This window comes from Narcine bancroftii, chromosome 2, assembly GCF_036971445.1.
Source record: "Narcine bancroftii isolate sNarBan1 chromosome 2, sNarBan1.hap1, whole genome shotgun sequence".
NCBI classification, from domain to species: domain Eukaryota; kingdom Metazoa; phylum Chordata; class Chondrichthyes; order Torpediniformes; family Narcinidae; genus Narcine; species Narcine bancroftii.
This window is the reverse complement of record NC_091470.1, coordinates 17,772,513-17,796,308: the sequence shown is the minus strand read 5'-3', so window position 1 is coordinate 17,796,308 and position 23,796 is coordinate 17,772,513. Positions and strand designations below refer to the sequence as shown.

The following is a 23,796-nucleotide window of genomic DNA, read 5'->3' as shown; positions in this document are numbered from 1 at the left end:
CTTTAAGTTCTTCGGTGTCAACACCTGAGGATCTGACCTGGGGCCTCCACACTGATGCAATCATGAAGAAGGCTCGCCAGCAGCTATACTTCTTTAGGAGTTAGAAGAGAGTTGGTTTGCTATCAAAGACTCCTGCAAATTTCTACAGGTGTACCCTGAAGAGCATCCTGATTGGTTGCATCACTGTCTAGTATGGAGGTGCTAATGCACAGGACAAGAATAAACTACTGAGAATTGGGAACTCGACCAATGCCATTATGGGCGTCAGTTTCCACTCCACTGAGGACATCTATAAGAAACGGAGTCTTGAGAAAGCAGCCTCTATCTTCAAGGACCACCACCACCCAGGCCATGCCCTCTTCACACTGCTAACATCAGGAAGAAGGTACAGGAGCCTGAAGATGAACAGCCAGTGGCACAAGGACAGCATTTTTCCCCTCTGCCATCAGATTTCTGAATGGAGAATGTAGCACAGACACCACCTCACTTTCTTTTATTTTTGCCCTAATTTATTTATATTGAAATGTAATTTTATAGAATCTTTGGCTTGGCTTCGCGGACGAAGATTTATGGAGGGGGTAAAAAGTCCACGTCAGCTGCAGGCTCGTTTGTGGCTGACCAGTCCGATGCGGGACAGGCAGACACGATTGCAGCGGTTGCAAGGGAAAATTGGTTGGTTGGGGTTGGGTGTTGGGTTTTTCCTCCTTTGCCTTTTGTCAGTGAGGTGGGCTCTGCGGTCTTCTTCAAAGGAGGCTGCTGCCCGCCAAACTGTGAGGCGCCAAGATGCACGGTTTGAGGCGTTATCAGCCCACTGGCGGTGGTCAATGTGGCAGGCACCAAGAGATTTCTTTAGGCAGTCCTTGTACCTTTTCTTTGGTGCACCTCTGTCACGGTGGCCAGTGGAGAGCTCGCCATATAATACGATCTTGGGAAGGCGATGGTCCTCCATTCTGGAGACGTGACCCATCCAGCGCAGCTGGATCTTCAGCAGCGTGGACTCGATGCTGTCGACCTCTGCCATCTCGAGTACCTCGACGTTAGGGGTGTGAGCGCTCCAATGGATGTTGAGGATGGAGCGGAGACAACGCTGGTGGAAGCGTTCTAGGAGCCGTAGGTGGTGCCGGTAGAGGACCCATGATTCGGAGCCGAACAGGAGTGTGGGTATGACAACGGCTCTGTATACGCTTATCTTTGTGAGGTTTTTCAGTTGGTTGTTTTTCCAGACTCTTTTGTGTAGTCTTCCAAAGGCGCTATTTGCCTTGGCGAGTCTGTTGTCTATCTCATTGTCGATCCTTGCATCTGATGAAATGGTGCAGCCGAGATAGGTAAACTGGTTGACCGTTTTGAGTTTTGTGTGCCCGATGGAGATGTGGGGGGGCTGGTAGTCATGGTGGGGAGCTGGCTGATGGAGGACCTCAGTTTTCTTCAGGCTGACTTCCAGGCCAAACATTTTGGCAGTTTCCGCAAAGCAGGACGTCAAGCGCTGAAGAGCTGGCTCTGAATGGGCAACTAAAGCGGCATCATCTGCAAAGAGTAGTTCACGGACAAGTTTCTCTTGTGTCTTGGTGTGAGCTTGCAGGCGCCTCAGATTGAAGAGACTGCCATCCGTGCGGTACCGGATGTAAACAGCGTCTTCATTGTTGGGGTCTTTCATGGCTTGGTTCAGCATCATGCTGAAGAAGATTGAAAAGAGGGTTGGTGCGAGAACACAGCCTTGCTTCACGCCATTGTTAATGGAGAAGGGTTCAGAGAGCTCATTGCTGTATCTGACCCGACCTTGTTGGTTTTCGTGCAGTTGGATAATCATGTTGCTCCCTCAACAGCCCCTAAGGCTAGAGCTGGATGAGGTTCCCACCCTGGATGAGACATATAAGGCAATCGAACAACTGAAAAGTGGCAAAGCAGCAGGTATGGATGGAATCCCCCCAGAAGTCTGGAAGGCTGGCGGCAAAACTCTGCATGCCAAACTGCATGAGTTTTTCAAGCTTTGTTGGGACCAAGGTAAACTGCCTCAGGATCTTCGTGATGCCACCATCATCACCCTGTACAAAAACAAAGGCGAGAAATCAGACTGCTCAAACTACAGGGGAATCACGTTGCTCTCCATTGCAGGCAAAATCTTCGCTAGGATTCTACTAAATAGAATAATACCTAGTGTCGCTGAGAATATTCTCCCAGAATCACAGTGCGGCTTTCGCGCTAACAGAGGAACCACTGACATGGTCTTTGCCCTCAGACAGCTCCAAGAAAAGTGTAGAGAACAAAACAAAGGACTCTACATCACCTTTGTTGACCTCACCAAAGCCTTCGACACCGTGAGCAGGAAAGGGCTTTGGCAAATACTAGAGCGCATCGGATGTCCCCCAAAGTTCCTCAACAATTTTATAGAATATTGACACTGTAAATGCTGCCACAAAATAATGAACCATGACAGTAAATTATGATTCTGATTTTCACCTGGGAAACAATACTCATGCCACAGAAGTGGCAGATACCATCTACAAGTGAGAAAAATCCAACAATATCCATTCGCTATTCAATGATACTACCATGATCTCCACTGTCAAAATTCCGTCTTTCGGCTCCGATGTAAAATGAACCAATCATATAAATAGTTTTTATATGGTTACAAGGCTTGGTTAATAGTTGTGCTTCGGGTAGCAGTTGACTCATTCTCTGGTGCTCTGAGGTTTCTCACCAGGTACAAAGCAAAGATGTGATGAACATTCTTGTGCAGAAGGGTGCACTATAGAAAGGATTTACACCGAAAATCTGATTGTGAATGAGATCAACTTCTTTGTTTGTTTTGTACAATTTGTTATATTTATTTCTCGGTTTTAGAGATGACTTTTCTGTATTTATGCATTTTGAGATGTGGAGTGATAGCTCAGTCAATAGCCCCTTTCACTCTTGCGTCCCACTAAATCGGCCGTTCAGTGTCCGGGATAGGAATGGGGATTGACTTGACCACTCCTAACTGGGACACTGAACACTTTCACACTTGCAAGGAGCCATCCCCAGGGTTAGGACTTTTCTACCTACTACTAGTGATGTCATGAACATTGAGCAATGGTGGACCTACCCTAAATCCTGATCAATGTTTTATGATCTTGTATTTGAACAAAATTAATCATGCCAAATTATAACATAATTAAGTTTTATGTACAGCACAGTATGAGCCCTTCAGCCCCTGTTGTTATGGTGCCGACCTATATAAACCTTTATAAGGGACCGTGAGAAAGATCTTGCAATAAATAGCAATAGCGGACAATTTTTAAACAGCATGGAAAGTTGTATCACACAAAATCACACCTGTCCTCCCAGAATTTCATGCGACAGAGAAAGGGCTGTGCCATTGGCTGCATACATGGAACACTCATGGGTGGGGGGGGGGGGCGGTGTTCTCTGTCGCATGGCATTCTGGGAAGTCAAGTCGCCATTGCTTTTTTCCCCCCTGTCTTTATAAATTATGCACATAGTGCTACCAACTTTATCACACTCTTTAAAAATTGTCTGCTATTTATTTCCTCTCTCTCTCTCCACGCCCCCTGGTGCGACTTTCCCACAGCAAATTTTCTACCTTAATTTTCATCTTTCTTTTTGATCCTGTACTCATGCAAAAATTTGGGTCATTTCAATCCCACAATACACTTGCCTGATTGCAATGCCAGTGTCTGCAGACACCAGGGATTGTACTAAGGGTCAAGGATGTCTCATGCTGGCATTGAGAAGATTTTCCTTTCACATTAGACACTTTAAAGGCCGATTGGCCATTAATTCCTGGGACCACTTGCGAGTGTGAAAGAGGCTAATGAGAACACACTGTCTCATGAAACGAAAGGTTGCAGTCCAAAAAAAAGGCAACTATTTGTTTAAGGGAGGCTGGGAATTATTGGAGCTGATAATATAAATCATTACATTAGGGCAGGAAAACAAAAGTAAAATTACAATCGTGCAATGGTGTTAGAGCAGTCCCTAATTAGTGCATCAAGGGTCTGGTAACTGTTAGAAAGAAACTGCTCTTGAACTTGGAGGTGTTGGACTTCAGACTTTTTACTTTCGACTCAGAAGGTCAGGGAGAGTTAATATTTCAGGAAAGAGAAAAACAAGTTTCTGACGTTTCCATTTTTTGCTTCATTTCCCCACAAATAGTCCAGTAGATATTATCTTAAGAGCACATAAAAATATAAAGAGTGCAATCAGAGTGGGGTATTTGGCCCCTCGTACATGTTCTGGTGTTTAAATTGTGGCTGAAATTTCACTTCAGCATCACTTTCCTATACTTACCTTTTATCCTTTTATAAAATCTAATGATCTATGCTATCTGTTTTGATTACACTCAGTGTCTCAGCTCCCTCTATCTTCAATGAATTTCACTCCACTGGCCTTTCACCCACTCCAACCGGAACCTGAAGCTTTCCATTCATTTTGCACCAATCCCAACTTTATCATTTAACCCACAGACAAAGGAGATGCTGATGTGGAGTGGTGCATTGATCTCCACCTTGCAGCAGTTGGAAGGCAGCTCTTAGAATCCTCCTCATAGCTATCTGTAGGACAGAGTCCCATCAACTATTGGCTGGCAACTGTCTCCCATACCATCATGGGAAGTGATGTTGAGGGACTGGTGAGACCCCACTTGGAGTATTGTGTGCAGTTTTGGGCTCTTCATTTGTGAAAAGATGTGTTGACATTGGAGAGGGTTCAAAGGAGATTCTCTAGGATGACTCTGGGAATGAAAGTGTTAAGAGGAGCATTTGACAGCTCTTGGTCTGTACTCATTGAAATTTAGGAGAATGCGTTGCGGGGTGGGGTAGAATGTTGGAAGCATGGATGGAATAGACGTAGAAAGGTTGTTTCCCAAGGTGGAGGGTCTTGGATAAAAGGGCACAACTTCAGGATTGAAGGGTGTCTGCTCAGAACAGAGATGCATAAGAATTTCTTCAGCCGGAGGGTGGTATATCTGTGGAATTTGTTACCACGGGCATTTGTGGAGGCCAGAACATTGTGAGTATATTTAAGACAGATCAATTCTTGATTAGACAGGACATAAGGGGAGAAAGCTGAGCAGTGGGGCTGAGTGGGAGAAATGGATCAACTCATGATTAAATGGCAGGGCAGACTCAATGGGTTGAATAGCCTCTTTCTGCTCCTATGACATGGTCTTGATCACTTCAGGAGATCTCTCTCCAATCTCCTTCCTACTTTGTTTCTATCACCTTTCCAAGACTTAGAAGCAGAACTGCCCTGGCAGTTTCATTTTTTTAATGTTTACTCTTGCTCCATCAAGCATACCTCCTCATATCCTCTTATTCTACCTACATCTTCACCATTATAATAGGCCCCCAATGCCACGTCTCAACTAGAATTTTCTGTCCTGATGGCAACTCATTTTTAAAAAGTGGTGGTGCCGCTGTCAATGGTGTGGACCCACTGAGAGCAGAGTGTGAAGGCTCAGTGTTACCCCGCAGGGTCCTAACTTACAGTCCAACTGCTGTCGACTCTGTGCAGGCTTTCAGCGACTTATTAAAGTAACTGCCATGTTTATTTTAAAATCTCACAACCGTTAGGCCTAGCCCAAGCTGGTGCACCTTTGTTCAGCAGTGGCCTCGAGGGGTTAGAGTCTCTGGGGAAGCTGAGGACTGGCATAGGCAACAGAAGCTTGTTTGAAAAGGAGAAGCAGAGGAGATGATCCACAGGACAGTGACCACAGCAGTGACCAGTGAGGGGCTCTGAGGCTGAAGAACACATAGGTGGCAGGCTGTTGGTAACTTGAGGCGAGAAACCATATAGGATGTGTGCTGCTGGTGACTGTGGTCAGAGGATTCACACGAGGCTATGGACCGCTGGAGACTGGCTCGAGACTGGCTGAAGGGGTACCAAGTGTCAGAACTGGGATGCGAGTGGGAGCTGAAGGCTTCTTGATCGTGTCAGAGGTGGGTTCCTGATTGTTTGGACTGAAGGCTGCGTGTCTGCAGAGGTTGTGGGAGCACTGGAGGCGAAGCCATGAGCATTCATTGAACCTGAAGGGACTCTCTATTGCTTTTCTTTCTCTGGTTGCACAGGGCGTTGGGAAATTTCTGAATCTTTGTCTCCCATACGATAGATTAAAGGAAATTCCATGTAATACATGATCACATTTTCTGTTTTTCTACATGACAATAAAATAATCTTAAATCTGTAATTCCCTGTTTTCTCTCTCCCTTCTTTCTGAAATAAAATATATATTTAAGTGATGTACCACAGAAAAAGTAAATGAGTAAACTGGCAGAATTCATAAGTGATTGAAACTATTACAGAAATGAAATTAATGAACATGATAAGGTGAACATTTTGAAGCTAATGGTATCAATGATGTGATCTGCATGCAACGTCTGGTAACAGTGTTCATTCGTCCATGGAGCTACCATTACCAGTAGATTTAAGTGCTGCATTGGTTTTCACTCTGCTGGCTACAGTTTCTTGGGAAATGATTCCATTAATCTTTCAGTGTATTTACATTCTCTGCCTGCTTGAATAATAAGTTGTCTGCCATTTCCAGGTTGGGGTGAATGCTTTCAGAAAAGTAACTTGGGAAACTGCAGTCCAACTGATTTTTAGGCATTGATTTCTTTGATTCATGCTTCTGTTCTCACCCAAGACCTTTCTTGGAGTCTTTATCCAGCACTTGGTGACCTCTCCCATTGTGCTCGATTTATCGTCATCTCAGAAAGCCATCTGGATGATTCTGTTTGCATTAGCGATATGAAAAAACTACAGTAAAACGCCTGGTATCTGGAATTCAACCAACTGGCAAAAAAGAGGAAAATTAATTCAAAAAAATTAAATAAATAAGAACAAAATAATAGGTAAAAAAATACGTGAGTTTAAAATTGTGAAAGCAACTGTTCTCTGAAGACGCAAATAAACCTTTGGTGAAGATGGGAGCAAATATTTAGACAGCAGTGTGTCTTGGTCGTGCTTTTATCATAGCAGCTGTTTGAATAAAGTTGTGTGAAACAACTAAGAAGTCTCCCAGGAAGAAGAGCGGGTTGATGCTGCTCGTTGCTGGGGTGACTCTCTTAAAGTGTCTCCTTATCCCTGCTTAATAAGAGAAACAAGCCCAGAGAACTTCAAAACCCAGCAGCAATAGAAATTCACCAGGACAAATAGTTACTGAAACAAAAGTTGCTTTTAATTTTCTTTAAACATAAAAACAGGATCAAACTTTAACTTATACTTCTATCAGAACTTGTACCTCTGGTACGCCGGAGTAAACTGTTTGTCCAAACCATACTTATAGCTAATACTATGTAGTCCAAGGAACATCTTTTAGGTTTCTTTTGTTGCTTTCAAGGGTCTATGGACCTGCTCTCCTATGCTCCTTTGTACATCAGTGGACCTGTTATTTACTGTATATAGTCCCCTTATATTTAATCTGCAAAAGTGCATCACCTCACACTTGTCTATAGGCCCTTTTAAGCAAGGAAAATGCGTGACTGAAAAGCCGGAGGTTCTCTGCCCTTGTGTCTAGAGACTGAATGCTCCATGGCCGGGCCGGGCGAGCCAAGGAGCCGAATACAACCCTTCTCGGGGAAGGATAATTGGCAGAGTTTAGCGCTCCGCCACCCCACATTAATGTACAGCCGCTGCAAGCGGTTGGGTAGGGGTAGGCTGATAAAGCCATGACCCACTCACCCCTCTCCCTCCATAACCACCTTAGGGCCTTCAGCATTAAAATAATGCTTAATTGTCACCAAAGAAATTCTGGCCACTGCTGACCACCAGCACTTCCCCACTGAGGCCCCGCTCATCCTGGGAGCCCAAGGGTCCCGCTCCTGCCTGGGAGCCTGATGTCCTTGGTCAGTTCAGCTCCAAAAAGATTTTGGACAACTGAGGATTTCTGACTTGTTTTGGATATCCTTGTTTATCCAAAAAAATTTAAAAAAATTTGGATAACTGAGGATTTTGGAGAGTCCGATTTTTGGATAATCAAAGTTGTACTGTATAGTACTTTAGAGGCATTGTAAGAGTAAGTCTCAAGCATCCGGAAAATTCACTTATCTGGCATATATCAATCCCCATAGGTGCTGGATACCAGTGGTTTTTACTGTATCTTGTTGATTCCACTTAAAAACTGTATTTAATTCAGAAGTTATTATTGAATCTGTTTGTGCCACCTTTACAGTGCACCTCAGATCAGAACCATTCTCTTCACCATCTCCTGGATCTTTTTAACCAATTTCTATTAATCTGCTTATCTAATTGCTGTTGACAGAAACATTTTCAGTCTATCTAGTTTGATCAAAACCCCATGTAATTTTGAACATATCTATTACATTTTCCAACACCCTTCTCTGCTGTGAAAATAATTGCATTTCCCCTGATAAAAATAACCAAAAAATTGCCAGTTTCTGCTTGACAAATTTGCTGGAGGCATTTGCTTCCTCTGCAGAGACCTGACACTTGCAATCAACTAAAATATGTAAATGAATGAGATGGGATTACAAACGATGGCCCTTTATTTCATGTGGGCAAGTAAATGAAAACATTTTGAATTGGGAATCACGTCTGGGCATTTACACCGGTCTTGGTATTTTCGTGCAGGGGCGATGGCATTTGTGATTGTGTTGTGACAACGTGTAAGTGGATGGTCACAAGATAGAGGAGCAGAAATGGGCCAATCGGCACATCGAGTCTGCTCTGATGGTCATAACCAACATCACAATGTGGGAAATAAGCCTGGCCAGATGATTGGAGTTTTATCATTGGAATTATTTATTCATCACAGGTACCAAAACCAGTAAGAAGCAAAAGGTAAAACATAACCACAAATAGACAAATAAATAAATGTGGGGCATAGTATGGGGTCAAATTGTGTAGGGCATGGAAAAAGCACAAAAGAGAGTGTAGGAAACGGGAGGTTAGTGATAAAATACATTCCAAGGGCACCATCTTTCTCAGTGAAAGATTTATTTAAGGACCTGATAAAATCAAGAAAGAAATAGTCCCTAATATCTGGAGGTTCAGGTTCTCAGGCATATATTCTTCTGCTATCTGATAGAAGGGGTACAGATTCATGTCTCAGGGTTTTGACGTGAGTCTATTTGGTATTGGGATGTTCATGGCAGTGCTGTTATCAATAACCATGGGTCAGACATAGGTGTCCTCATTGTCCAGGTTTACCAGGACAGTGTTGGGTAAAGGAAATGGCATCTGCTGTTGACTGATTGTGACAGTATATGAATTCTTGTGGATGAAGTTTGGATTGTAAGGCTGGAGTTAATGTGGGCCATGACTAAACTTGCAGTGCATTACATCATGATGGATGTCCTGCTGGCCTTTTGTTGGTTCTACCTGGTTTTCTCATATAGATCAGGGACACCTGACTTCAAAAGGGAGTAAATCACATCCAAGGTTTATGGTTGAGGAAGATATACAGTGTTTGATATGCAGACCTCTACACATTTATTGTTTACTCCTTAAATGTTAAGATAGTTATGGGGAAAGATAAGTCTGGCCCTTGGGGAGAAATTGCCCAATTGGCGGAAAGTAAACAACTACATTACTGGGCAGGAGCTGGAGAGAGTAGATTGGAAATAGCTATTATTAGGCATTACATTAAATTTAGACATGCTGCCCAGTAGCAGCCATTTTCGCCCATGAGTCCGTGCTGCCCAATTTACATCCCATTAACCTACACCCTCAATACGTTTTGAATGGTGGGAGGAAGCCAGAGCTCCTGGAGAAAACCCACGCGGACACAGGGAAAATATACATACTCCTTACAGACAGCGCAGGACCCGAACCCCAGTCTGGATATGATCACTGGTGCTGTAAAGGCGTTGTGCTAACCGCTACGCCAACCATGCCGCCCCAGGTAGTTCACAACCAATAATGTGGGAGTAATTCAAAAGCCAGCTGATGAGAATTCATCATGTTCCAGTGAGGAAGAAAGACAAGGAAGGCAAAGTTTTCCAACAGATATCAGGATGTATCACCCGAACCACAAACAAATCCATGACTACCAGAATATCTGTTTGAAACCATTTTTTTTTCCACTAACTGCAACTGTTATATGATCTATTTTTCTGCTTCTTGACGTATTGTGGTATTTGAATTTGTAACTATTGCTGCCACTGTGTTTACTTGTGTAGCTGCAGCAAGTAAGAATTTCAGTCCATCTGTTCATTAAACTTGTGGATGGGACATCAACTCTCATAATCTTGGTCTTACTCAAGAGGCCATGAAATGTCCTTGGTCAGTGCCATTACCGGTAAGTATTTTTTATACATACATCAACAACAAGATGTAGTTGGGGAGAGGGTAGGACCACTCAGGGACAAAGGAAGGAATTTATACCTGGAGCTGGAGTAACTAAATGAGCACTTTGCAACTCTATTGACCAAGCTGAGATTATTGTGGGGTTTGCCATTATTATGAGGAATGTTGATATCAACAAGCAGGAGGTGCTGGGTCTCTTTAATTTTTGTTACATTTAAATTTAGACATACAGCACGGTAACAGGCCCTTTTGACCCATGAGCTCCTGCCCCTAATTGACCTACACCCAGAACATTTTTTTTAATGGTGGGAGGAAACTGGAGCACCCAAAGGAAATCAACGCAGACATCAGGAGAACTTACAAACTCCTTATAAAAGGCACAGTCCAGATCGCTTGGCACTGTAACCGCTACACTATCCGTGCCATCTTACGCTAAGTGTGCCCTCCCCTTGAAGAACATTAAGGTAGATAAGACCCAGGGCCTGATGTGATCCATCCCATTCATGTGAACAAGAGAGGAGATGGTGCGGGCCTTGACAGAGTCGTTGTGTACTCTGTAGCCTCAGGAGACGTCCCAGAGAACTGGCGATTAGCCAATGTTGTTCCTTCGTTTAATAAGGATAATAGGGATTATCCAGCAAAATTATAAATCGATGAGCCTTGCGTCATTGGTCAGGAAGATATTAAAGAGAATTCTTAGAAATAGGATTTGCCTGGATTTAGTAAAAAACCATGACAATTGGTGTTCAGCAGAAATCGGCTGGGACCTCCGTGATGTACCAAATGATTTAGCTGAAAATGCAGAAGGGATGATCAGTACGTTCGGAGATGAGACAGAAACTTAAGGACACTGTTTGACCTCCTGAGTTTCTCCAGCATTGTGTTTTTACTTCAATCACGGTGTCTACAGCCTTCTATGTTTTACTCCTGCAGGATATAAAACTGTTTAATAGAAGACCATTTCATGCCAGGCCTCCACCTGAAGGCTGGCTACAAGTGCGGGGGGAAAACATAAGACTTACCTTTCATAGAGCAGCCCTAAAATGCTGCTCCAGCATCACGTTCATTTTGAGCGGCACCTCGTAGTGCCCTCTGGAGCCGATGGAGGCGGTGCGACTGGTCCCATAGTGCCACCCGTCATAAATACCCAGAAGAGAAATAGCTGTCTTCCCTACCCATAATCCTCCACACAGCTGGAACTGCTCTGTGTTTCCCAGAACAGTTCCAGCTACATGAGGGATTACGGGCAGGGAAGACAACCATTGCACTGCTGTGTTTTGAGCCACTGAGAGCGGCCTGGTGAGGCTGCCCCTGCTCTGATGGCTCCTGCCAGTTGCCCCTACCCTAAGGTGGTTATGGAGGGAGAGGGGTGAATGGGGACATGGGTCATGGCTTTGTCAGCCTACCCCTACCCAACCGCTTGCAGTGGCTGTACATTAATGTGGGGTGGCGGAGCGCTGTGCTCTGCCAATTATCCTTCCCCGAGAAGGGTTGTATTCGGCTCCTTGGCTCGCCCGGCCCGGCCATGGAGCATTCAGAAAGGCAAGTCTCTAGACGCAAGGGCTTTACAGTCATGCATTTTCCTTGCTTAGCCTATAGACAAGTGTGAGGTGATGCACTTTTGGAGATTAAATGTAAGGGGACTATATACAGTAAATAACAGGACCACTGATGTACAAAGGAGCATAGAAGAGCAGGTCTATAGACCCTTGAAAGCAACCACAGAAACCTAAAAAATGTTCCTTGGATTACATAGTATTAGCTATGGTTTAGACAAACAGTTTACTCCGGTATACCAGAGGTACAAGTTCTGATAGAAGTATATAAAATTATGAGAAGCAAAAAAAGGGTAGCCTTTTTTTCCTTAGTATAGAAATGTTAAATACAGTAAAATCCCCATTATCCAGAATTCAACCAACTTGTATCTCAATCAATAAGCAACAAAATTGTGGAAAATAAATAGGTTAAAAAATATGGAATTTAAAATTGGTGTAATCTAATGGTCAAGTCGACAATCGACAGAGAACTCAACCTCAAGCAACTGACAAATTTGCTTACCCGACATCTACCAATCCCCATTGGGGCAGGATACCAGGGGTCTTACTGAATTTGAAGTTTGAAGGCGAGGGAGAAGTTTAAAGGAGATTGATAAGGAGCGGTTTTTAATGCGAGGAATGGTAGGTGCCTCGAATGCTCTGCTGGGGGTGCGGAGGGCTAATGACATTTCTAAAGCATTTAGTCAGGCACATGAACCTGCAGGGAATGGAGAAATGGGGATCATGCACAGGCAGATGTGATTAGATTAGTTGGCATCATGGAGGGCTTAGACATCCAGGTATGAAGGGCATATTTCTGTGCTGTCTGGTTTGATGTTCTATCACAAGAATTGCATTGTGCCAGAACTTGGGGGTGGCAAGCATGGGCACTCCTGTGTTGAGGAGCAGCAGAGGAGAAGTTTCTTAATTAAATATTGAGATTCCAGAGAAAATTAAGCAGCATGAATATTCTGCTGCCTTTGTTGGAGAGGAGACATTTCAGAATTGTACAGAACAAAAGCCAAATAAATGAAAGGGGACTGAACATGAAGTTTTGATCGAGATTCGAGGTGGCACAGTTGATGCAACACTGTTGGTACCTGGGGTTCAAATTCAGTACTGGCTGTTTGTATGTTTACCTTGTGTCTGAGTGGGGTTTGCCCTGAGGGCTCTGTTTTCCTCCCACCATTCAAAACGTTCTGGGGGTTGATGGTTGATCGGGTGCAATTGGGTGTCATGGGCTTGTGGTCTGAAAGGGCCTGTTACATTGCTGTATGTCTAAATTTAAAGAAATACACAAATCATTGTCTTGCTGAATGTGTGAAACCCCAGGACAAGCCAAAACATAATATGTTCTCCCTGACTTACAACCATAATTGGGACCGAATGATTAGTCTTATCTTGAAATGGACGTGTGAGAATTCTTCCTGCATGCGTGGATATTTATTTTTGACTTTAGACTCATGCATTTCAAATTAAAGCAATCTTGTTAATCAATATTTTTTTCATCGTAGATTTAGCGATAACAACTTAAAGCTTCCTGAATTTGTTGATCACTTTTGGCAAATATTTCCATATTCTGGTCCATGCTTACCTTGTTAGTTGACGTCCCCATGTCCTTAAGCTGGGCGCAGTCATCTTGATTCCTGTGTTTGTGCGAGTCTTTGGTTGGCGCATGCATTGTGAATTTGCGTATTGTGTTTGGGTTGGTGCACGCGTAAGAGTTAATCATCCAAATATTGAATTCTCGCCTTTAACTCTTACACATGCACCAACCAAACTCTGATTTGCAAACCCACTTCACAAAATGGTTATATGGTTATGTGCCAATTGAAGACTCGCTCATGCACATAAGAATCAAGCCTATGGACCCAGGAGACCAACTAACAAGGTAAGTATTCACATTTTGGCTCTTACATGCCCTGTTTCTCTGTTATACTTTGTCCAATACAACATAATCCATGTAAATTTTATATTTTTTTCTTCTTATATTTTTAAAGTTTTCGACCATAGTTGGACGTAAGTTGCATAGGTCACAATTTGTGGAGTATTTTCCCCCCCCCCACCCCCCGTACTTGCAAAAGGTAAAAAAATGCGAGAGGAACTCAGCATTTCTCGCAGTGTCCATTGGAGGTAAAACTATATAACCAACATTTTGGGCCTGAGCCCTTCGTCAGAGTAAGAAGCAGGCAGGTAATTGAATAAATGGGCTGGGAGAGGAGCAGCACAGGCCTACAGGCAAAAAGGGAGAATTGGACGTGCATAGGACAATAAGAGAGGGAAGGTGAGAATTGATCAGGGGAGGGGGTTGTGGATCTGTGAATGCAGAGCTGAAGGAAAGGAGTCAGAGAGAGGAAAGGAGACATGGGAATAGGTAAAGAGAGAGATGGCAATGGCTAATGGAAACCGGTTGGAGGGTGTCTAGACAGAATATAAAGAGATGTTTTTCCAATTTGCAGGTAGTCTCAGTTCTCACTATTCCTCTCCTGCCTTTGTGGCCTATTGCCTCATGGCCTGTGTCCCTCCTCCCCCAGCCTTTTCATATAGACACCTGCTTGATTTTTTTGTTGTTGTTCATAGCTTGACGAAGGGGTCAGGCCCAAAATATTGGTTACATATCTTTACCTCCTTTGGACACTGCAAGACCTGTTGAGTTTCTCCTGCAGTTTTGTATTTTTGCAACAATCACAGCATTGAGGCAAACGAGTTTGGCCATTGTTGCACAATGGACGTGCAACATTAGTCTGAGTAGAGGAAGCTCCCTGGAGAATAGGCAACTAGATTGTTTGAGACATACCGTAATTCATGGCAATGGGGTAGAACCTCAAAGAATGCCAAATGATGCTTCACCTTTATCTGAAAAAAAATCAGTTGGGTTTTAATTTATTACCTGATCCAAAAGCTAGCCCCTCCAACAATTTAGCACTCCACGACAGCACCAGTGCGCCAGCTTAGATTTTGCATTTACTTCTTGTGAATATGGGAAACCCTATCAATTCAGTGGTGAGAGCGATATTTTGACTGGGTGATACATTAAGTGGTAGTGAACATATTAATCATAACCCAATGTGATGTGACCTTTAGAAGGAATGGCAATGTTCTTTTTTTTTTGAAGTAGAGAATTATGTGGCTTTGAAAGGGAGAAGCCAAATGCTTAATAAAGAAATTATTTGTAATAATCACAAACTTCATGCCTGGTCAACTTGGATGGATGAGGTCAGTACATTCTATGTCTCTGGTCTTCCTTTAATCCACTGCAAACATACAGGTTTTTCTCGTGTGAATTTTGAACTAGGTCTTGAACTTTTATGCAATGCAAGCGTGTACTGACCAGTTTGTTGTGCTCCAATGGAGTTTTGATAATCTGCGTGATTTTATTCAGGGAGGAAGGAAGCTTGGAATAAACACAGGCAGTATAGGGCAATACACATAGGCAGATGGCAGAGGAACTACTGAGAGAGTTGGATGTACCTTAGCCCAGTGATGAGGCTGTTCAGTCAGCTGTGACATTGGAAACTGAAGCAGCAGTCTAAAATGGCAAGAGCAGCAGTGGAAATCAACTGAAAACCCCTTTCAAGTGGTCCAGAAAACTTAGTCGCGGATAACAACATTCACCTGAGTAACCTGCACGGTGCAGGAAAAAAGTACAAATTAGATTTCTGCTTAAATATTGCATTTAAATGTTATTAATTTGACAAATTATGTAATATCATCATACCATTTAAAATGTTTAAAAAGTAATATTTCCAACAATGTTTTTTGGACACTATAAAGCGTATCAGAAGTTTTGTTTCATTTGAAGGATAAACTTACTTTTTACTTGTCAAAAGTAATTCCATCCTCAGTTAAAGATATAACAATCTTAAACATCGTTTTCCAAGGTATTGGAGCATTAAAAATACATAATCAGCTCTTTCTAAGAATAGAACTTCATTTTCAATGTTCAGCTTTTGCTTCGCCTTTCTAAACTTGTAAGTGAGAGTTGGGAGGGAGATGGACAATCTGCTCCCAACCATCTGCTCTATAGCTGCTCTCCATCTGTATCACTTACAGGTTGTTCCTCTCTTCTTTTATCAAGGGAGCAGCAACCTCTAATTGTTTGAGATGAATGAACCACTCAGCAGCTGATCTATCGAGGCAGTGTGCTCAACTGTGGTTACTTACTGCCTCGTGTATTTCACTTTCCAATATCTCATCACCTTTTCTGAAAGCCGTTCTGGAAAGTTCCTAGGATGTAATATTCTCTTTAATTGGACATGGTAGGCATACAATGTAATCACAGGCATCTGATTTCAGGTTAATTTCAAAATGCATACATTTCCAGACGTGTTCACACAACAGAATCTATAGATTGTAATCTCAGTGTCGCAGTGTATCTTAACTTATGTCAGTGATCCAGAATCCAGCCCTTCTGAGAGGGTTACGTACAGTGGCATCATCAAAGAGAGAAACCGCATATCCCTGGTCCCCCTCTGACCACACACTGACACATGCATTGTCTTTCTCTGGCAATAGATCAAAATGTGTTTCTCGTCTCCAAATCTAGCTGAGCACCTAATTGTTTTTGATCCCTGCCTCTGGCTACATACTTTATTATCTTCTCAGTCTCTAACTCTTAACCACACACCCAACTAACTATGCTTGCAACCTTGCTGCTTCAATATATTAAATATATTTAACAGCAGAATGAACAAATGATATCTTGAGCCCATCAAATTGAGGTAAATAATCTTTGTTTAAATGAATATTTTATTTACATTTTGAAAGCCAAACATGCAATCAACAAAAGCGAAGAAAAATTAAGTACAAAGTAAAGATAATGATCTATGATACATGATGGCTATAATCCCCCACCCCATCCTGCCCCCACCCTCCCATGAAAGGAAAAAAAAAGTTAGAAAGAAAGAAGAAAATCCCAAATAAAAGGAGTGAAGGGAAAAAGAAAAAAAAAAGAAAGAGGGTTTTTTGGGGATTCATCGTCTACCCCGTAGGTTTCACATTTCTATAACTTACCTAGATGTCAAGGAAACACAAGTGTGGGTCTCGTGGGTGAGATGGGGCACAATTAAAAATTGCATCTCCATTTTGTAGATAGGGCTGCCATATTTTTAAGAACATGTCATACTTATTTCTTCGGTTAGAGGTAATCTTCTCAAGGGGAACACGACTATGCATTTCCACATTCCAACGAGCTATACCTGGATGGGAATTGAACTTCCAAGTAACTGCTATACATTTCCTGGCCACTGCCAATGTGTTCTTGACAAATTATGTTTGATATTGGGACAACTTTATTCTGATGTCTAAACGACAACATAAGCTAATAAAGAGTTTGTCAGAATCAGGATTTATTGTCATGAACATATTGTTTAATTTGGTGTTGTTCAGCAGCATCTTAGTCTAAACATACATGTGATAACCATCTTGCAACATTATTATAAAAAATACCAATAATAGTGAATGAAAAGGAAGGCAGTGTCTTTGGTTCATTGATTACTCAGGAATCTGATGGCAGCGGGGAAGAAGCTGTCCTTAAGGTACTGAGTGCTCGTCTTTAGGCTCCTGTACCTTTTCCCCGATGGTAGCAGAATGAAGAGGGCATGGCCTGGGTGGTTGGGGATATTTGAGGATAGAGGCTGCTTTTTTAAGACATCACCTCATGTAGATATCCTTGATGGCATGAAGTCTAGTGCCTGTGATGTTGCAGGCCAAGTTAACAACCCTCTGGAGTTTATTCTTGGCCTGAGAGTTGGCATCTCCATACCAGGCAGTGATGCCACCAGCCAGAATGCTCTCTACAGACACCCATAAAAGCTTACAAGAGTCTTCGTTGACGTGTCGAATCTCCTCAGACACCTCACAAAGTATAGCTGCTGGCAAACCTTTGATTGCATCAACGTGCAGGCTCCAGGACAGATCTTTGGAGATGTTGGCACCCAGGAATTTGAAGTTGCCATAGGTATTTGAAGACTGTATTTAAATTTTCCAAAATACATGGCATTGTAAAATGCTAGCTGTCAGAGGAAGGAGTTTCAAACCTTTTGGAAATAGTTTAAAAGAATTCTAATCCAGCAAGGTAACTTTTCACTTCATCACTTTCGTCCCATGCCCTTTTTAAATAATTTAGATGGCTGGGATCATCGAGGAGCTTTGAATTTTTACATGAATTTTCATCCTGGCTGATCCTGTTGTAAAAATTCATGAAACGAGACCTTTTAGATCATTTCTGATTGGTATTTGAATTATGAATGCACCTGCTTGAGCATGGAGACAGAAGAGCGGTTGAATTTTATTTCATGATCTTTCTGCCAACTGGATGATAATAAAATGAAAGAGATGAGAAATGATGCTTCAAAAGATTTCTGTTGCTGTTGGAGATGGTCACAAGCCCCTGAGAGATGTGGTAAATTTGTAATCAAGCTGCCGAGAGACAGCACTGATTATCTGAAGGATGGATTAAACATTTTGTAATTATTTAAATAAAGAAACCTGCCAAGTCGTGGGATTTAAATGAACATCAAAAATAGGTTGCATTCTATGATAAGCAAACCAAACATTGGATGTTGGATTGATTAGTCTCTGAAAATGGATAAGAGATAATGTAGGGATGGAGATCATGGGGTGGACCAGTTGTAGCTTGTCGAAGTTGAATGATCTTCCTTGTTCCTTCCCTATTGTTGTACCAGCTGCTTATTTCACTGAAGAATTGATTTCAGCCTGGCTGTTCAATGCATGATTGAGAGAGAAATAGTTAACATTTCAAGTCTGGGACCCGTCACCAGAAATGGGAAATAGGGAAAGTAAGTTTGTTTTTAGCAGTAGAGAAAGTAGGAGAGAATGAGCGGTTCTCGCACTGCCAAGTACTTTCAGCTATTTTGTTCCCTATTGCTATGATCAACACTCTGATCTATACCTTTTAAGGTTCATATCAGATGTCTCCTCACTTCCCACCATTGAGCCCTGTGACCACAGAATTTTCCCCCCTCACCACTACTGGGGTCATAACAGTACTTCACTTGTGAATCTGCATGGGTCATCTACTAATTCAGTGCTCCCATTATGGTATCCTCTCTTCATTGGAGAGACTAGATTCAGAGTGGGAGATCGTTTCTTTGAGCACCTTTGCTCTGACCACTGCTTAACAGGGATCACCCAGTGGCCAGCCGTTCTAATTCCATGCATGATTTTCACACTTGTGTCTCTGTCCGTGGCCTCATGCACTGCCAAGCTGAGGCGACTCGCAAATTGAAGAAACAACATCTGTCTTGGTCGAAGATATGTTAACATACCAGAGAGAGATGTTAAAGATGCAATGGGAGGTGAGGACCTCAATACAATTGCTGTCAATAAAGAGGGAGTCCTGACCAAACTAGTCAGTGGAAGCTGGTAGCCTTGCCTGCTTCCGTTTTCTCAGGTCCCCTGGACTTTTTGAAATCCAACCCAGGGTACTGAAAGAAATGGCATGTTATAATGAAGGCTCTTGTGATAATTCAACAAAGTAATCTGGTCTCAGATTCTCGCAGATTGGAAGAGTGAATGTCAAGGCATTGTTTAAAAAGAGATGCAAACAGAAGCCGGGCAACTATCACCCAGTTACTTTAATGTCTGTAGTCAGGAAAATGCTTGAAGCTATCATTCAGCAAGCAATAATAAGACATCTGGATTCAAGAAGGGCAGGTTTTGCTTGACATTCACTGGAGTTCATTGAATATATAATGAGTGAAGTGGAAAAAGGAGAACAATGAATGTTGTGAACTTGGATTTCCAGATTCATTCGATAAGGTGCCACATAAAAATTATCCAATAGATAATGATGCATGGAGATACAGGTAAAGTGCAGCAAGGAGAGATCATTGAATTGAATATTTATTTATATTGCACATTTTAAACCCAATAGAAGGTTGCTCCAAAGAGCTGCCCACCAATTCATAAAAATGCACAAAGCTGTGGCCATCAGTGCTATTAAATGGCATTTCATTCTTCAGTTATCTGCTCACCAAGACTCATTTTAGATTTTGCTGAGACGACTCAGGTCCTATTTTCTACCTGCCTTCACCCCTTCCTCATTTACTTGGACCAAACCTGGACCAAAGAGGTCAATTTTAGAGGTGAGGCAAGGAAGGCAACACTTAGCTGAAAATCAGAGAACACAGACCCTGGAAATCTGAGTTAAAACAGAATGCTGGAAAAATTTGGCCCGTCAAGCAACATCTGTGGAAACAGAACCAGTTTCAAATCAAGTTTATTGTCGTTAATTGTACAAGTATGACCCAACGAAACGGCGTTCGCTGGTCCTCGGTGCAAAAACATGCAGACACACAAACAGACATAACACACATCGAGGCAAACAATACATATGTAGGACAAGTATTTCATCTCTAAATAAATATATTGTCTTGTACATATCGGAGTCTCGGTTGGTTACCGTGAGCAGTTCCTTTGGTCATTCGGCATTCTTACTGCATGTGGGAAGAAGCTGTTCCTCAGCCTGGTGGGGCTGGCTCTGATACTCCTGTATCTCTTCTCAATAAAGATGTTGAATGCAGGATGAAAAGGGTCCTCAGTGATTTTGCATGCCCTCTTCAGACAATGATCCCAGTAAATCACATTGATTTTTTGGGGGGGAGGTGGGGAGAGGAGGAGACTCCCATCATCCTCTTTGGTGTTCCTGTACCACACCGTAATGCAGACAGGCACGACACTCTTAATAGAGCTCCTATAGAAGGTTGGCATAATGGAAGCTGGTAGCCTTGCCTGCTTCTGTTTTCTCAGCTGCAGTTGCTGTTGCACCATTCTGACAAGTGAGGAGACGTTGAGTGCCCACACTAGGTCACTAGTTAAGGGAACTCCAAGGAACTGGGTGCTCTTCACTCTCTCGACTACAGTTGTTCATGGGTTTGTGGAGGGTAGTTGACCTTGGCCTTCCTGTAGACCACAATCATCTCCTTTGTCTTGACTGAATTGAGACCCAGGTTGTTACTCATTTCATGAGTTTTTCCACCTCTGTAGTGCGACTCATCACTGATGCCCTGATGAGGCCAAATACTATTGTGTTATCTGCACACTTGATGACACTGTTGGAGCTGGATCTGGCCATGCAGTCATGGGTCAGTAGTGTAAACAAGGTTTGGGCTGAGCACACAGCCATGAGGGGTGCCTATACTCAGTGTGGCAGTGCTCGACATTCTCCTACTGACCTGGACAGACTGTAGTCTTACCGATAGGAAGGCCAGGATCCAGTTACAGAGAGCAGCGTTGAGTCCCAGCGAGGACCTTCCATTGAAACTGGGAAAAGAAAACAAATTTGCTTTCATAACAGAGAAGGTAGGGAAAAGGTAGGTAGGGAAGAGGTGTGTATTTTTGGTGGGACAAGTTAAAATAGGTTAACACTTAACTGAACATAAGTGATACAAAGGTGCCAAATGTAAACAAGATGATCAACACCTCCTATTCCACCTGGGTAGTCAACATGGTACAAATGTACCCATTTTTAATTTCAGGTACTGAGCACATGGTCTGTTAGCCTTCATTAACCATGGCATTGAGTTCAAGAGCTGTGAGGTAATGTTGCAATAATACAAGACCTTGGTTAGACCACACTTGGAATATTGTGTTCAGTTTTGGTCACCTCATTACAGGAAAGATGTAGATGCTGCAGAGAGCGTGTAGAGGATATTTACAAGGATGGTACCTGGATTGAAGAGCACTTTGTGAAGACAGATTGAGTAAGTTGGTGTTTCCTTCTTGGAGCGATGGAGGATAATGGATGACCTGATAGGTGTACAAAATAAAGAGAGGCATTGATCCTGTGGATGGCCAAGGCTTTTCCCAAGGAATAAAATGGCTGTTACGCTGGGGCACAGTTTTAAGGTGCTTGGAAGTAAGGGGGGCAAGTAAGAAGTAAGTTTTTCACATCGGGTGGTGGAATGCGCTGCTGGAAATAGTGTTGGAGGCAGGTATAATAGCATAATAGGTACATGGAACTGTGAAAAATGGAGAGTTATGCAATAGGAAAATTTGAGACGGATATTAAAATAGGTTATTAAGTCAGCATCACACTGTGTGGGCCGAAGCACTTGTACTGTGTTGTAGGTTTCTATGTTCTTTATTCTGTAAGATGCCTCTGTCTTCAGTACCATCTCTGCACTTCCCCTCATTTTTCTCATCCTATTTTCCACCTGCCTTCACCCCTTCCTCTGCTTCCATCCTTCTCAACCCCATCTTCTCACTATATTCTTCCTTTCTCTGCTATTCCCCCCATCTCTGCTTCACCTTCGTCTGATCTCTTCTTATACCATCGTTCTCACCTTATTCCAGCACTGATGGCCGTTGTCTTTGTGGTGCTACCACTCTCATGTATGTATCTACTGTATGGGCAGGACCACCAACTGAACCTCCCTCCCAGATATCCCAATAAAGGCTGTTTTGCCCAAAGCCCATCCTCCCCCCCGTACCTGCCTTGGAACTAGATCAACAACGTGCAAATTGTGCTGACATTTGAAGATGATTAAAGCCTATTAATCACGATTCCATCTGATTTTGGTGAGTGCTAGTACAGTCTTCTAATCCCCCACTGCACCCTGAATAACATCTTCTCCAATTGATCCATTTGTTTTTCTTGCTTCTCTGTGCTTTTGGCTGGCATCTGCCAATCTTCTGCTTCTGTCCATCATGTTTCGCAACATCTTGTTCACCGACTTAGCTAAGCTGGCTTCTTTACTATATTTAATCTGTCTCGGGAAAGGCTTTCGCTTGAAATGTTGACTATTCCTTTTCTTCCACCAATGCTGCTTGACCCGCTGGGTTCATCCAGCAAATTATGTTTGGTTTCAGATTCCAGCGTCTGTAGTCTCCTATGTCTCTCTGCAAAGACGTTGTTTTGAAACGTGATCACTGTTTTTATGTAATGTCGTCAGGTTGTGCACAGCAAACATGAGCAAAAACATAATAATGACCAAAGAGAGTTTTCAAAGCAATGATTGAGGAATAAATATTGTTTCGGGTCATTATCGATCAGAATACAGGAAAAAACTCCCAGTTATCTTTGACAGAATCCTAATGGCTTAAGTTGTAGAACATCTTTGCTGGATAGAAACGAGAATACTAAACTCCTTGTATTACTTCAAGTTAAAAGTTAACTTATAAATTTAAACATTAAGCATGGTAACAAGCCCTTTCGGCCCTTGACCCTGAGCCAATTGGTCTACAACACCTGGTATGTCTTGAAGGGTGAGAGTGAACGAGAGAACCCAGAGGAAATCCACGCAGACACAGGGAAATTGTACACACTCCTTACCGACAGCGTGGGATTGGAACCCCAGTCCTGGTCGTTGGTGCTGCAACAGCGTTGTTCCAACCGCAACGCTAACTGTGCTGCCTGTACCATAATGCCATCTGTGGTGAGGAATCTATCCCATGGTGCAGCATTTCACCAACTTTTATCTTTGTTTTATGTGCATTTTTTGGTTGAGGATATTTGAAATTGATAGCTGTCTTGGACAGTGTGTTTAGCCCACAAAACATTAATTATGTTCCAAGTTCCAAAAACAGATCACTTCACTGTTAATGCTGAAATCCAAATAGATGAGCACTTGATTTGCCTGGGCACAGAGGGCCTAGTGCTGGAAGATGGGTTGAATATGGATGAATACCTTCTGATCAGCATTGATGTTGTGGGCTGAATGGCCTGTTTTTATTCTGTATGACTTTATGATTCACAAATCTGAGAAGACATGTGAACACTGGTAATTGAGACTCCCAATTATGCCATAAAATTTTTTACCAACAACAGCTATAACAGAAACATTTCAATGTTAAGTAGAATAATGAATAATAATCATTTATCTTTGCAGCCTTCCATCACTCTGACATTCGGTTTCAAGCAGATTTATGGGCGGTATGCAGGAGCGAGCAGAGAGAACAGGCTGCGAGAAGAAGCAGTTGAGTTAATCAGTATTAATTTGAGCAGTGTGAAGGTCACCCATCTTGGCCTGGGGCT

General features: G+C 42.7%; 1 protein-coding gene and 1 long non-coding RNA gene across 24 annotated transcripts in view; both read left to right on the top strand.

Annotated features, from left to right (window-relative positions):
* LOC138753237 (neurexin-3-like) overlaps positions 1-23,796 on the top strand; it is a 2,173,925-nt gene that overhangs the window by 827,134 nt on the left and 1,322,995 nt on the right. The window lies entirely within an intron of this gene.
* Positions 8,674-23,740, top strand: LOC138753240 (uncharacterized). The gene is made up of 3 exons (XR_011351055.1): positions 8,674-8,796; positions 10,137-10,255; positions 23,651-23,740. It is a non-coding gene; the product is annotated as an uncharacterized lncRNA (long non-coding RNA).